Source organism: Perognathus longimembris, chromosome 6 (assembly GCF_023159225.1).
Source record: "Perognathus longimembris pacificus isolate PPM17 chromosome 6, ASM2315922v1, whole genome shotgun sequence".
NCBI lineage: Eukaryota > Metazoa > Chordata > Mammalia > Rodentia > Heteromyidae > Perognathus > Perognathus longimembris.
In genome coordinates, this window is record NC_063166.1 from 33,410,618 (window position 1) to 33,423,357 (window position 12,740).

General features: G+C 38.8%; 1 non-coding gene across 1 annotated transcript; it reads right to left on the reverse strand.

Annotated features, from left to right (window-relative positions):
* Positions 1-5,770: 5,770 nt before the first annotated feature.
* Positions 5,771-5,953, reverse strand: LOC125354045. Its single transcript, XR_007211432.1, has one exon. It is a non-coding gene; the product is annotated as a U2 spliceosomal RNA (small nuclear RNA).
* Between the last annotated feature and the right edge of the window lie 6,787 nt (positions 5,954-12,740).

The window sequence follows — 12,740 nt, forward strand, 5'->3', positions numbered from 1 at the left end:
GTTGAACATTTTTCATGTGTCTATTGGCCATTCTTCTTCTTCTGAGAAGTCTCTCTTTAAGTCATTAGTCAGTTTAGTAATTGGGTTATTGGATCTTTGAGGGTTTATTTGGGGGGGGCTTAAATTTTTGAGCTCTAAGTATATTTTGGATATTAGGCCTTTCCAATTACCTTTTTTTTTTTTTTTCTTTTGGGCAGTTGTGGAGTTTGAACTCTGGGCATTGTCCACAAGCTCAAGGCTAGTGCTCTACTACTTTGAGCCACAGAGCCACTTCTAGTTTTCTGGTGGTTAATTCTAGATAAGAGTCTCAGGGACTTCCTTGCCCAGGCTGACTTTGAACTGTAATCCTCAGATCTCAGCCTCCCAAGTAGCTAGGATTACAGATGTGAGCCACTGGCACCTGGCCCAACTACTATTTTTACCATAGGTAAATGAAAGTTTTGGCTCTGGAGGAGTTGGATCCCAACAAACCTGGTCTACCCACCTATTCTAAAAGACTAATAAAAGAGATGAATGGCTGGTTAAGACAGGAAAGGTGATTATTCTTAGCGTGGCCACACCAGAAAGAAAAGAGCTCCAATAGCCTTGAGTTATACAGGAAAGGAGCCAGAGTCTGGCATAGCTGACAGTTTTGTTCAGGTATGGTCTGGTTGATCTTTGTTTCAAGAACTTTCCACAAAGTAGGTACTCATTAAGTGCTGAATAAAAAAATTAATTAAACAGATACACCTGATCACCAATGCTTGTGTTTTATAACCCTTAAAACAAATCTTAGGATTGCCTTGAGATGATTCATAGGATCAAGTGACAAAAAAATTTCATGTAAGGCTAAAGTTCTTAGGCAGATATGCAGCTTACTGTTTTAGCTTAGCAAGTTGATTTTCAACTTTCAAGACTACCATTTTTTCCCCTGTTTTGCATCCCAAGCCATATCTATAAACAGTAGTCTCAGAGATTGGGAAATAGGGAATTAACTGACAATGCACAGATTAACAGGGATAAAAAACAAAGCTTACTTTCTTATGTAAAGGATTAACCAAGAGAAATATTTACGTACTAACTTAATTGGTGGGTAGGGAGTCAGTGTTTCATCCAGAAAGTATGGAAGGTACTATAGCACTTGGATACTTTTTGATGCTACTGGACTAGGCATACACCACAGTATCTGAAGAGAGGCAGGAAATTCTTTCAATGGTCTACTATGGTCCAAAAAGGAATTTCAGATAAGCTTCTTCCTATACCTCCACACTGCTAAATAGTTTCACTTAAAAAATTTTATACCAACTCTGAGGGTTGAATGTTTCTCCATAATAGTAAGTATAGTTTGCTCACATCTCAGAGACTCATAAAGGTTATCAAAAGAATTTTATGTATCATGTCCCTAAAAAGCAAAACAAACCTAGCTGTGGTGGTAGGTGTCTGCAATCCTAGTTACTCAGAAGGCTGATATGGGAGGATCATTTAATCCTGTGATTCTGACACCTGCCTCGGCAACATCAGCCTCCATTTTCTAAAAGCAAACAGCAAAAACCGAAAGAAGGTATAGTCATCATAAATAGAAGTATTATACAAGCCAGGTGCTGATGGCTCATGCTTATGATCACAGCTATTCAGGAGGTTGAGATCTGAGGATCAGGGTTCAAAGCCACCCTAGAGGAGGAAATTCCATGAGACATTTTACCTCCAATTAACCACCAGAAAACCAGAAGTGGTGCTGTGGCTCAAAGTGGTAGAGTGCTAGCTTTGAGGAAAAGAGCTGAGGGACAGGACCCAGGCCCTGAGTTCAAGCCCATAAAGCATTATTCTCCATTTGTTATAAGCATATGTTTTATTACCCTTTTGAAAATCAGGTAAAAACTTTTAACAGCTGGATATCTCATCTTTGCCCAGAATAATGAGGTATGGCTCACCAAGGGGATTGGAATGTCTTTTCTTTCTTTCTTTATGATTATCTTGTAGCTTACTCATCATCAAATTGCTGATGGTAGAGAATCCCTCCTGGATCAAGAACCAGATTATCCATAATAACCTAATCATCAGCCGTTTAGAAAGTTTTGGCTTTACTCAGTAGAGAGTGCATTTTTTGAAATCTCTTCTTGACTGCATTGAGCTCTGTGCATGTTTTACAAAAAAAAAAATAGTCTCTTTCTTAAGTACTAATCCTAATGCTTATGAGACAGGATATTGTACTGGGGTATTTTTTTTAATGTTGCCTTCAGTTTTACTATTTTAAAAGATTTATTGAGTGCCATTGAACCAGAGACCTTTGGAAAGGTCTTATTACAAAAAAGAACCTCAGGGCTGAGTACGTCTTTTCCAGGAACAAGAAAATTAGAGATGATAAAAATCCAAGGCAAAGCACACACGAATATACATAAAAATAGCCTGGGTTTATTCAGTCTAAAGGTGGTACGACTGAACCATTCCTACTGATACCTAGGGGAAAATGTCACATATCTTTTACCCTTGAATTTCTATTTTAATATTTCCTTTTCATTGTTTACAATGCAGGAGTTCTTGTACCAGTTTTAGATCAGTTTTAAAGTTTTATGGGATAAAGCTTTTCATTTTCCACCCCAGAAGTCACTTTATTTGAATACCAGGGTGTGTTTCTCCTTGCATATTGGCAAAGAGTATTGGAAAAATAAAAGTGTGAAATTCAATTTTATTGCTACCAGAAAATACTAGCCATAAGGTGGAAATGTGAGAAACCTCCCACTTTGCAAGAGGAAGCCAGCATATCACGCCTCTAGGCTCTGTTTAAAGTAGTAATGAATTCTTATAACTTTTTACCTAATGCAGAGAATCATTTAGCAAGTTACTATGATAGCAGAAAAAGGCATTCCATTGTTGATCATTCTTTTCTCCTTGCTGGCCAGAATGTAGACACCCTGGTTAGAGTAGACAGTGTGAACAATGGTGTGTATTGTGGATTTTTGGAGCCATAGGTTGATGAAAGAATTCACTGGAACAGGAGAATAGAAGAAAGTTTATTAGAATGTGATTAAAGGAAAATGGTGGGCAGCTACACAGAGGGATATAACACCATTGCTGTGACTATATAGTATTGGGGACAGGCTTTAATGTAGTGACTGGGGATTTTGCTGATTGGCTACTTAATAACTGTGGGCCTTGCTAACTGGTTATTTTTTTTCTTGGATTATAGTTCAAATTAGGCACATGTGGGAACATTTCCTAAGTGTGGTTTTTACTTCTGCATTTTATCTGGCCCATTTTATTCTCTTAGCTCCTCTCCACATTCTGCCCTGCTATGGTATTTTCCTATTCACCCTGTCTCCTTAACAGGGGCATTTTCCTACACAGTCCCTCTTGATAAAACAACAAAACCCATCCCAGTTTTAGTTCAGTAAATGCTTCATCTTCTTGTAAGTGCTTCAAGCTGGGTAGGGACAAAGAGATAACCCTGACTATTTATTTGATGTCCTGAAAGAGGGTTAAGAGGTTGTCGGTGGAGACATGTTAGAGACCAATTAAATGTCAAAGTAGAATTATATGGATGCTTGATTGAGGAAACTAAGAGACATTCTAGGGTGACCCTCCAGGATGAGATAGTAGCAGGGGTGGGGAGGGGGTGTGGATCCCATGTTGTAGCATCATATGTACTTTATAGTCTGGAGGCAGGAAGATAGAAATTTTTTTAGAAGGTTAAGAAAGAATTTTTTTTAAAAAATGGGGAGATAAGTCATGACCAGAAGAGCCATTTCTCACTTTCTTTCTCCATCCTCACTGTCCCTGGAGTTAGGTGGAGTTTCTGTATTGGATATTTGTTAGGGAAAGTATGTTGAAGTAAAAGACCTGCCAGGCATCAGTGGCTCATGTCTGTAATCCTAGCTTCTCAGGAGACTGAGATCTGAGGATTGTGGTTCAAACTCAGCCCAGGCAGGAAAGCTATGCCACTCTTATCTCTAACAAACTACCCAAAGAGCTGAAAGTGGCACTGTGGCTCAAGTGGTAGAGTGCTAGCCTTGAACAAAAAAGCCCAGGGACAGTGCCCAGACCCTATGTTCAAGCCCCAAGACTGGGACGCGCGCGCACACACACACACACACACACACACACACACACACACACACGGACAACCTATTCCTTGCCCCTTCGTTTTCCCTCCTCATCAGTCTGGTAACAGCAAGAAACCACACCATCAATACCAACAACTTTCCATGTTCCTTTTACAACAAAAGGTATTGACTTCTTAATATAACCAAATGGGGCCTTTTTTATGACTTTTTGATAATATACAGTTTTTGTGAATTTAAATTTCTTTTTATATTTTTAGGATCAATCTCATTTTTAGTGTTAAAAGTAGGAACAAAATGTCTTGAAGAAAGAAGCCCTATTTTTGCCATGTGCTGTTCCACAAGTGCAGCTGAAAGAAAAGTGCTTAGCAATTGAATATAAACCGTATTTGACAGAGATTTTTAAAAGGATGAAATAGACCCTAGAGGTTCCAGGAAAGGGGAGAAGCCAGGATACCCATAGGCAGGTACTTACCTGAGCCATTCTTGGTGCTCAGTTTATAAATTAAGAGTTTTGATGGGTTAATTTGTGGATGCTAGTTTGAGCTCGTCCTTATCTATCATTCCCAAAGCAGAAATCCTCCCTCAGTACATCACTGAGATCCCTTGGGTGGCAGTGAGCATATCTAAAATACTTCTGTTTTGTAGGATTGTGGCATTAAACTCGTTTTGTCCTCTGTCCTGTGTGGAGTTTTTGGGTTATGGCATCATCAACTATCTCTAGGGATAGGCCTTTATAGAGCAGGGAGGAAGGCATATATTTTTCCCATCCCTGTCTCTATATCTAATGTAATTTTGAGACCTATTAGCAAAGGTATGAGTTGGATAGCCCTCCTGCTTTAAGAGGCTGTGAATGTTCATACCTAGGGAGGGGACTAGAGGTGGTGTTCTATTGTTACTGTTGTTTTGGCAGCTATAGAAATAGTGGATGGGGGAAAAAAGAACCAACTACTTTGCAGTTGAAGTCGTAGCTCGGGTGGTAGAGTGCCAGCCAAAGAGTGAAAGCATCAGAGAGAATTCAAGTCTTGGTCTAGGACAACAACAATAACAACAACAAGAAGAAATAATGGGTGATATGAAGGCTAGGGTAGGAAGATAGACAGCCATGAACTTCTGTGTTAAGTAATCATGCTTATGCTCCATTTCTCTACTACTTTTTGGTTTTAGTTACTTCTAGATGTGTTGGCACAAGTGAGTCCATTTAGGATCTGACAACATCTTGTCTGGATGGTTTTTCTCAACTCTTTATCTCTGACTGGTCCCTTGTCATGGGGATAGGTAAGACTTGTCTTTCTCCTTGCTAGAATGAGATGTCCTGGTTGGTTTGATCAGATTCCATGTTGAAGAGGAGTAACAGACAGGTGAGGTAGGAATCTGAGCCACAAAGAGACTTAGGAGTTCTTTTTAGATGATGCTTACTCTGATTCCATTTGGAAGCCAAATCCGTTTTTATAGGTAATGTTTTCTAGCATCTCAAAAATATCACAGTGTCAACAGAGAACAAATGCAAAGTTTTACAATGGAAAATACAAAACAAAACCAGCAAAAGCATATATTTGAAGCATTAACTTGTTTGACAAGTACTTGCTAGAGTAATTTTTTTATGAGTTTGATTGCAAATGTTCTAGAAAAAGACCCAAACTGTGAATGACAAAAACCTTAGAATAGCCAAGGTTGAAATTAGCAAAATTAGCAACTGACAGAACAGTCTAATTATTTTATTGCATGTAGCATTTTAGGCTAGTAATTATCACTGACAGCATCATACCATCACCAATTAGTTCTCCCTGTTACAATTAGGAACACATGTACACAAAGCTGCAAAAGCCTAGTATTATTAACAAAAATTCTAAGGATTTTTAAGCTGATAAGAACAGATACTACACTTGATCTTAGCCAAAAGGCCGAGAAGCGAGTCTAAGGATTTTTAAATTAACATTGATTAGCTGTATATAATGCTTTACCATTAATTGTATAAGGAGGACTTTATTAAGTAATTTCCCTATATGAATACAACATATCCCAATCAAACTTACCCTCATTCTCTCTCTCATTCCCCTTTGCCACTTTCAAACAATTTCAATGGGTTTTATTTTATTTCACACATACATCTAATGTGCTTTGATCACATTCAGTCTCATTCTCTTTCTCTATTGATAACACTAATAATTTAAATTTGGACAACACCTGTTTGGTGATTTCTGAAACCTTTGTATTTTCAAAAGCTTATATATTTTGGGAATATATTTACCATGTAAGAGAGCCAGTAACATGTATGCATATATGTCAATGTAGCTTTTACCTTTGGAGAAAACTGAAAAATTTGGCTAGGTAAGATAAATAAATGCACAGCACTGACAAAAGCCAAACCTGGGATTTCTTGAAAGTCCAGGAAACAGTGTCAGTGACTACCAAATAGTCTTAGGTCTAACAAGGAGCTAGGAAGAAAAAACGTTAAACTGTGGTTGTATTTTACTGTTGTTTTTGTTGCTCCTGGGGTTGAACTCAGGTCCTGGGTGCTGCCCCTGAGCCTCTTTGTGATCTACAACTTGGCGCTCTACCACTTGAGCCACAACACCACTTCCTGCTTTTTTTGATTAGTTTATTGCAGATAAAAGTCTCATGGACTTTTCTGCCCAGGCTGGCTTTGAGTTGTGATCCTTAGATCTCAGCCTCCTGAGTAGCTAGGATTACAGGTGTGAGCCACCGACGCCTAGCTTAACCTTTTTTTTTTTTTTAACAACAATTTACAAAAAGTATTTTAGGTAATAGATCTATATATTAGGAAAGTTAAATCCAAATTATATTAATGACAGAATGTAACGTATTAAGATATTTGTTTAGATAACCAAATGTTAAGGTCTCATTTATAATTTGCTAATCAGATAACCACTGTAGCCACTTGTTAAAAATATCATTTATTTCCTTAGTCCAGAATCAGAGTTAATTTTGGAATACCTACATGTTAGTTAGACATGACTAGGAGACGATAGACCAGTTTTTATAAATTCACTTTATAATGTTTACGAAACATTCCATAGATATTTGCACACATATACACATAAGCACAAAATCATTTTAAATTAGGCATGCTAAGATTGAGATGCACATAAGAAATTAGCTCAGAAATGAAATCTGCCTTCTAGAATTCCAGGAGCAAATAATTACGCTCAAAGCGTGATAAAGTGATGTACAACTAAATCTCATATAGGCTTTTGTTTACAGGTTAATTACAAGGTTCCCTAGTGAGTAGTAACAGGCTAGCCCAGAGCACATACCTGCCATGCTAGTGTCTTCACAGTAATCCAGGGCCATTGTGGTGCAGATGGTCTCTATGTTGTCTGGCTGCTGGAGGAAGCTGGCTGCAGCGTTTCCTCATCCTCTCCAGCTGAGTCTGTGAGCACAAGGTTTCTACAATGGATTTTCAGATGAAATATATAAGCACGTTATATACAATACATAAGCACAAATTAAGCACAGAACAAATAAACAAATGTGACTTTTGGAGAGGTACACCCATAAGCTAAATGTGGTGGAAGGTATTTAAGAGACAAACCTCAAACTAAGAAGTTCCTGTTTAAATTTTAATGTTAATTATAAAATTGTTATTATAAAGGTGATGTACAGTTACATAAATCAGGTAAAATGGAGATTTCTTTTGGAAATGTCACCCCTTCCCTCACTTTCTCCCAGCTTTTCCTTTCCATTCCACCTCCAAGTTGTATAGATCATTTTCAACATAGTGTCTAGTGAGTACCATTGCTGCATTGGTTCACCCTTTGACCCTCCATTTTTGTTACCCCCACCAACCCTGCCCAAAATAGACAACAACAACAACAAAAAAAAAAAAAACCAGAAAGAAAACAAAATCAGCAACAAAGAAAAAAATCTCTTGTTTCCACATCTATGAGTTTATTATGATAAATATTATTTTATATGATCAGATGCCCATAGGCATTGCACCTTTGTGTTCCTCTTCTGAAAGTATCCTCTATTGGTTTTATGTGTGTGCATGCCTAGAGTACTGTATAATTTATCATGTCCCAGTGTATTTTAGGTCTACCTTCCTCATATGAGAGAGAGAGAGAGAGAGAGAGAGAGAGAGAGAGAGAGAGAGAGAGAGAGAAAGAGCGCTTGGCTTATCTCACTTAACATGATTTGCTCTAGGTCTGTCCATTACCTGTTTTAATTTTTGATAACCTGACAACAGAGGTACAACAAGAAGATACTTGTGAACTGAAAAAGAAAATGTCTAAGAACCCTCAATGCGAAAGGTAAAAGAATGAAGTCTCTATAGGAGGGTAGAGCAGTAGAGATACAGTGGAATGTTTTCAGAGGAAGAAAACAGCGAGAGGTGCTCAATTCCTTGAGAAGTTTATTGGAGTTTTAAGGGAGGATCCTTTGGACATTTGTAGACTTTCTTTTTGCCAGTCCTGGGGCTTGGACTCAGGGCCTGAGCACTGTCCTTGACTTCTATTTGCTCAAGGCTAGCACTCTACCTCTTGAGCCACAGCTCCACTTTCGGCTTTTTCTGTTTATGTGGTGCTGAGGAATCGAACCTAGGGCTACGTGCATGCATGCTAGGCAAGCACTCTACTACTAAGCCATATTTCCAGCCTCGACCTTTGTAGAGAGGTGGATTATTCTAAGGAATTAGAAGAAGGGCTTAAAGTAAGGGTGAATGTCTCTGAGGAACCGAAAGGAATAGAGCTTGGTTTGTATTGTACAGGTGGGGTAGGGGAAAGATGGGTATCATCTAGAATATCAGTGGAATCTTTGATTTCTAAAAGTAGATCAAGACATAATCAGCACTCCTCCCCAAGGCCCTGACTTTGAGAGATACACATGAAGACTTGATTATAAGAAACTTCAGACCATTTGGAGGAATTATAGCCATAAATTTCATGTTGTGAAATGGTGCTAAGACCAAGTATATATCATTTGCAGGCTGGACTTCTAGATCTGGCAGTTTGTAAGCTGACCATATCATACTATGTAGCATTTGAGGATCAAATTCAGCTCAGTGTCAGAGATCACAACCCAGGGGAGGAGTGAGTGTCAGAAATATAGATGGACACACACATCTTTCCATAATGTCAGCATTTATTGAATAAGAAAAAAATTCAGGCTGGGAATGTGGCTTAGTGGTAGAGTGCTTGCTTACCATTCATGAAGCCCTGTGTTCGACATCTCAGTGCCACATAAACAGAAAAGGACAGAAGCAACACTGTGGTTCAAGTGATAGAGTGCTAGCCTTGAGTAAAAGAAGCTCTGGGACAGTGTCCAGGACTTGAGTTCAAGCCCCAGGACTGGCAGGGAAAAAAAAAAAAAAACCAACCAAAAGAACAACCAAAAAACAAATTCAAACAAGCTATGTTAACTTTGTTGTTGCTAATTTACCAAGAACTACTAATGTCACTTGTTAGCCCGGGCCATTGGCAACATAGGTCTTTTTCTTCCAATCATAATTACTAATAATACTATGAGATCATGCATTATACTTCACTCTCTGGTACAGTGGTTATATAATGACTAGGAAAGGGTTAAAATGACTGCATAGAGTTCAAAGAGGCCCTGCCTAAGACAAGAATAGAAGTTTACTGAAGGCTATTTAGATTGTGTCTGAATTATTCACAAGCTAATGTGAAGGAGGTAATAATGAGAAAATTTGTTCATCAGGACAATTTTTTTTCGTCAGTTAGGGCTTGAACTCTGCACCTGGGAGCTGTCCCTGAGCTCTTCAGCTCAAGGCTAGTGCTCTACCACTTGAGAATTTTTTTTGCCAGTCCTGAGGCTTGAACTCAGGGCCTGGGCACTGTCCCTGAGCTTCTTTTACTCAAGGCTATCACTCTACCTCTTGAGCCACAATGTCACTTCTGGCTTTTTCTGTTTATGTGATACTGAGGGCTTCATGTATGCTAGGCAAGCATTCTACCACTAAGCCACATTCCCGGACCCTGTTCATTAGTAAGAATAAAAACAGCAATGAATGAAACATAGCAAATGTACAAAAATCCATGAAGTCACGAAGGTACTCAAAGATATTGGGTCTGGTAATCCTGAGAATCAGCTCACGACATGGACTCTGTGCCCACTCTGAACCCTTAACCAGCATAGTGCTGGAGAGACACTCTGCCTTTTGACACCAGGGCCTCAACCTACCACTAGGTTACAAGCATTTTACCTGGCCACCTTCAGGATTCTGTGCATGTGTATCCTTTTTAAAACTTCCTGCCTAAGATCAGAAACCAACTGTCTCCCCAAGGATGTTTTCCTCATAGTGAGAAAGGATACATGGAAACTACAGACCAGGCTCTAAGGAGGCTTGATTTTATTTACTTTATTGTTATGTCTGGGCCTTTTTGGATTGATGCTGATTATTCCAACTACAATTTAAATTTTTAGCCTTTATGAGTTTTAATTATATCTCCTTTTTCCTACATGGGAACTATGGTTCTGAAGGATACGGGGTAGTTAGGGATCACAAAAACTTATTTGCTTTCTTTAACCAATACAACACACAAACCGTTTCAAAAAATGGAATTACACCAGTAATATAATTATTAAAAACATTTAGAATTGGTCTGGGGATATGGCCTAGTGGCAAGAGTGCCTGCCTCATATACATGAGGCCCTGGGTTCGATTCCCCAGCACCACATATACAGAAAATGGCCAGAAGTGGCGCTGTGGCTCAAGTGGCAGAGTGCTAGCCTTGAGCAAAAAAGAAGCCAGGGACAGTGCTCAGGCCCTGAGTCCAAGGCCCAGGACTGGCAAAACAAAACAAAACAAAAAAAAACCATTTAGAATTGCTCTGTTTTTCTTTTTATAATATACTTCTTCTGAGTTACCATGATATTACTGTGTTCTATATTTATGTCTCTTTACTGGATATAGCATTAATTGCATTTGTTACATTTTGTTTTAAATTTCTAAAAGTTTTTAAAATGATCTTTTTTCTTTTTTTCTTTTTTTTTTTTTTTTATTTGGCCAGTCCTGGGCCTTGGACTCAGGGCCTGAGCACTGTCCCTGGCTTCTTCCCGCTCAAGGCTAGCACTCTGCCACTTGAGCCACAGCGCCGCTTCTGGCCGTTTTCTGTATATGTGGTGCTGGGGAATCGAACCTAGGGCCTCGTGTATCCGAGGCAGGCACTCTTGCCACTAGGCTATATCCCCAGCCCTCTTTTTTTCTATAAAATTATCTTTTTCTTCTATAATTTTGTAAAAGATTCACATAGATACAAACTAAAATATTGCAATATGAAGTAAGCTCACCAAATAGCTCTCTATGTTTTAACTGTTTGGATTCGTAAATATGTAAGCTTAGGAAATATGTAAGCAAAGGAAAATGAAGGCTGTAGATGTAATTAAAGTGGCTAATCAGCTGACCTTAGGGTGACTGCCCAAGCAGTCCCAAGGGCATCATGAGGTTCCTGAAAAAGCAAAGATGAGTATAAGAAGGGAATGAACTACAGATGGCAAAGATCAGCTGCTGCTGGCTTTGAAGATGAAGAGGAGTCCATAAGCTAATGAATGAGGACAGTCTATAGAGGGCAAGAAAGGCAAGAAAATAGATTCCTCATCCTTATGAAACCCTGATTTGAGCCTAGAAAGCCTTATTAGACTTCTGAACTGCAAGGTAACAAATTTATGTTATTTAAGCCACTAAGTGTGTGGTAATATGTTATGGCAATGGAAACGAATATACAAGTATATTAAATGATTTTGTTAGACCTATTCCTATCTCTTTACTATTTTTCCTTCTTTTTATGGTTTACGTTTTAATTTATAAAATTCTTAAGTATATATTATAATTATACTTCCTACTTAAATAAACCTTCCTACTTAGATAAGTGACAACACTCAACATCTACTGGATTAGTCTGAGTGTCTAGAGAAACTGAATAAGTAAATTTATGTATATAGAAGAAATGTATTTAGAGGATGAGCTCATCTAATCCCAGAGGTTGAAAAGTTCTACAACAGGCTGATGCAAGCTAGAGAACCAGAAAAGTCTGTAACATGGTTCAGTTCAAGAACCCAGCAGCTTCAGATCCAGGGAACATAATTATGTAGCCCCAGTTTGAAGTCGAAGGCTTGAGAACCTTTCAAGAACCTCTTATGCAAGTGTCAGAGCCAAAGGCTGAAGAAGGTGGAGGCTGATGCCCAAGGGGAGCAGCAAGGGAAACATACTTACTCTACTGCCGAAGGAAGAACCAAAGACATTTCCTATCCTTCCACATACCTGTACCCCTTGGGCACATCCCTACTCAGGTTACTTACTTATATGTCTTCCCTGGAAAGACCATGACCAACATACCAGAAATGCTTCACCCAGCTCAACTAGCATCACAATTTAACCATAACAAATACTTTCCTCTACTTTGCTTTTTTTCCTCAACTTCATAATATACACTGAGGACCACTCCACAGTAGTGTCCTGAGACTTACTCATCTTGAGGTGTTACCATAAATACAAAACCAGCACTTGTCTCTCACAGTCCTGGAGATTGGAAGTCTAAGATTAAAATCCCAGAAGATACAGTTCTTGGAAAGGATCTACTTCCTGCTTCTTGAAGATACTATGACTGTATCTTCACATGATGTATAGTTCAATAACCTGAGAGAGGAAGACCTACCCTCAATGTGAGCAGGTACCATCCAATTGCCTTGCATGACTGAAATTCTATACCCACCAAACACAGA